Genomic DNA, 3,871 nt, shown 5'->3' on the forward strand with positions numbered 1-3,871 from the left:
TCGGTTGAGCATCCAATTCTTGATTTTGGCTCAGGTCATGATCCCAGGGTTGTGGGATCAAGCCCCGCATTGGGCTCTGTGCTGAGTATTGAGCCTGCTTGAGATTCTCTCTCTCTCTCTCTCTCTCTCTCTCTCTCTCTCTCCCTCTCCCCAACTCACACATGTGCTGTCTCTCTCTCTCTCTAAAATAAAATTTTACACTTGATCTTAGCCAAAAGGCTGAGAAGTGATAAAAAAAATTTAAAACCTTAAAAACAGAAGAAGGAAATGGTAAGAATGGACAGGGGAGTGTTTAAGGAGAAAGAAGAAGGTGTGAGCTGGTCGGCTTGGCAAGTGGGAAATGAATTTGCTGGAGAAGCATAGTAAATTTTTCAGGCAGTGCTCATTTGAGGTTTGTGGGCATGAAATTAAAGAGAAACCAACTGGTTGAGTTTTATGCTTCCTTTTCCCAAGAATATTCAGCTGCTTGGGTGTGTGCACAGAAAAGGCAGATAACTTGGATCAAGGACTGCTGAAGCTTTTCTAAATGAATACAATGGAGAGACAGAGAGAGAGGGAGAGAGAGAATGAAAAAATTGGTTCCACAAAGGCATTGAGGGTGACTGCAAGGGAGGGGTTGTTTAAACTGGGCGAGAGGGATGAGGATGGGGGTGACAGTAGAAAAGGGAAAAGGGACAGGGTAGGTAGCCTGGAGGTTTTGATAAGGTGCCATCAGGGAGTGGGATGTTTGAGATCAGGGTGGAACTGCCAACCACAGCAAGGTTTAGGGCAGGACCATGGGAGTGGATGTTTGTGATTGGGGAAGGTGAGAAAGACAAGGAGCAGAGAGGCCAGGGATTTGGGTAGTCCATTCATGTGTATGTTGAAGGCATTGGAAGACGACAGGAAGGGTAGGAGAATGAGACCCAAAGCAAAGCCTTCGATGATAAAAGAAGCATAAGTGCCCATTGAATGGAAGGGCAGGTATCTGACAACTACCAGGAATGTGTGTAATCCGAAGGCAGGGGCTTCAAAGAAGTTGTGGTTTTTGAGAGAGGAAGCTAAGAGAAATGGTTTAAGCTACAGTAGCTGCAAAGAGGATACTCCTTCCATTTCCTATACTTGAGATACACCTGGAGTGAGAGAGCACAGGGTGTTGAGGGGCTGTGGGAGAAGAGTGGTCTCAGGGGAAAAGCCAGGTTTCCACGAGGCCAGCAGAAGAGGGAGTGGTCAGAGCAATGAGGACATAGGGGATTTTGTGAGTCATAGGTGTAGCTCTGGAAGGCTCTAGAAAGGGCATAAGGGGAAAATGAGGGATGAAGGATTGGGTTAGATGATGAAAATACACAGCACTAGCCTTGAACTTCTGTGAGGTCTTGAGATATCCGTTGACTCTCCTCCCTGTAAACCTCAATGGGACAGCAATAAAGAGGGCCGTGAAGTGTCCCTCTTTCAGGTCAGCCTGGTATTATTAGGTACAATTATCATCACCCAGCTCATCTCCCTGCCTCTGGGCATAACTAATTATAGATTGTCCTACTTTAAGGTCTCCAAGAGAAAGTGATTTTATAATTTCCCTCAATAATGCATTCCATACTTTAACAGTCAGTACGAAAAATACTGCCTGATACATAGTAGGTGCCTAATAAGTGTTGTTTGAGTTAATTGAATCAATTTATGGTATCAAGGTTTTCCTCTTATCTCCTTTAATTTACTCATGCAGTGCTAGTCCATTATACTGTGACAAAATAGATCCCACAATTATTTCCCCATTATCATAGACAAGCTGTTCCATATAATCTTTTCCTCAAATGTTAATTCTATTGTTATTTAGTTGTGTCACATCTGTACCTTCGGACTCCTCAGCTATATTTAAATTCCCTCAGTGTTAGATACCATAGTGGAGGCAGAGAGTCAATATTTACTAATAGTTTTTTGAAAAATATAAATATATTCTCTAATTCTTGAAATAATACTTACTTGAAAATTCATGTGTATTCCTAAAAAGCCACTGACATGTCCCATGAACCAACACTTGACCTAACATCCAGACTGCCTGGGTACAGATTGTGGCTGTGTCCCTTACTAGCTGTATAACCTCAGGTAAAATACTAATATTTTTGTGCCTCCATGTTCTTGTTTGTAAAATGAAGACAGTTATCACAAATTTGTTGTGATGAGCAAGTTAACATACGTAAGTATATATTCATGGAATACTTTATAAATGATTTAACAATCTCAACCCAGATCATCAATAAATATCAATTCAATAGATTGTACTGTGACTGGTCAGGCACACCCTCTACAAATAAAATATCATTAAATGTTTCACTTCTTAAGTAATTAAAACAGGACCACATCTGTGAAGTTAGGATAGGAAAAGCAATGCCCACACTTTATAAAAAGGAGAAACATGAGAAAAACCTAGTAACCTAAATTGAGGCATCCTGAAATAAAGACGGGGACTCCCAAACAATGAGAGTCAGTAGCACGAGGCTGAGGGCTTTGAGAAAATGTTTGCTATGTATAATTACAGAAACAGAAAATGCTGCAGTAAGTCAAACTTTGCAGATGAAGAAATAGTGAAACTAACAGAAAATACCATCACACAGATTATTATTTGCTTCTGTTCATAAGGTATCCAGAGCCCAATAGTATAGAGAATTAGGAGGTAATGAAAACGCTATTGTAACTCTTGATGGAAAGCAGGCTGGGGAGCACTTAGCAAATGGGAACTTTGCAGAACCCACAGAGCTAGATGAATGTTCTGAGCAGTAAGGGAGCGAGTATTTGCATTAACAAGTTAAGGAAAAACTAAAGTAAGTCTAGGGGTCAGAATCAGAAAGGTGATAGATGTTCAAGGAGGAATGCAGATCTTATTTCATCAACTAGTAAGATTAATGAAACAATGATGAAATTTAAAAAGTAAGCCTAGAGACTTTAAGAAAAAAAAATTATAGAATTCAATAAAGGTTTTTTTCTTTTTTAAAAGAAAGTGTATTCAGGGCGCCTGGGTGGCTCAGTCAGTTAAGCATCCGACTTCAGCTCAGGTCATGATCTTGCGATTCGTGGTTCAAGCCCCGCATCGGGCTCTTTGCTGACAGCTCAGAGCCTATTTCAGATTCTGTGTCTCCCCCTCTCTCTGCCTCTCCCCGACTTGTGCTCTGTCTCTCTGTCTGTCAAAAATAAACAAATGTTAAAAAAAAATAAAGCATGTTCAATCCACATTGATTTTCAAATACTAGGTCTATAAATAGGCAAAGGAAGATATTATTATGCATTTAATGTATTCATTTTTACAGTATTAGATACAGAATCCCTAAGCTGCCTTTAGGAACATTTCCATTTCAAAGTAATGTCCTCTAGTTTTTCGGGTGGTGGGATTAAATGTGATGTTTAATTTCTTTTTTCACAGTTGATAATGTTATTTTAAAATGAAAATAATTTAAGACTGACTTATAAAAAGTCACATTGACTAAAGGTTAAATCAAGACTTACTTATAAAAAGTCACATTGATTAAAGGTTGACCCAGACCCTAAACAAAGGGGAATTGGCACTGGTTTGCCTATGTTGGGGAAGAAGAAGGTGGGGCCCGGAGGCTTCAGAAGCTGGAGTCAGAATCTGCTTCATTGCCTCTCTGGGTGTGTAGTCTGGAAGAAGTCAGGGTGACACAAACATAATCTGCAGCTAACCCAGCATCGGGAGGTGTGGCTCGTATAGTCAAGACAGACAAACCACTGAAATCTGACTCAGAGACGCTAGAAATACTGCCTTGCAGTAATTTTAGAAAAGAGAAAGGGAGAACAAGGCTGAGACTGCACAACATTTAATTCGTAAACACCGACTGCAACTCCCTGTGGAATGGCAGAAAGGGCATTGAACTTTTTCTGC

The sequence above is a fragment of the Neofelis nebulosa genome, chromosome 10 (assembly GCF_028018385.1).
Source record: "Neofelis nebulosa isolate mNeoNeb1 chromosome 10, mNeoNeb1.pri, whole genome shotgun sequence".
NCBI lineage: Eukaryota > Metazoa > Chordata > Mammalia > Carnivora > Felidae > Neofelis > Neofelis nebulosa.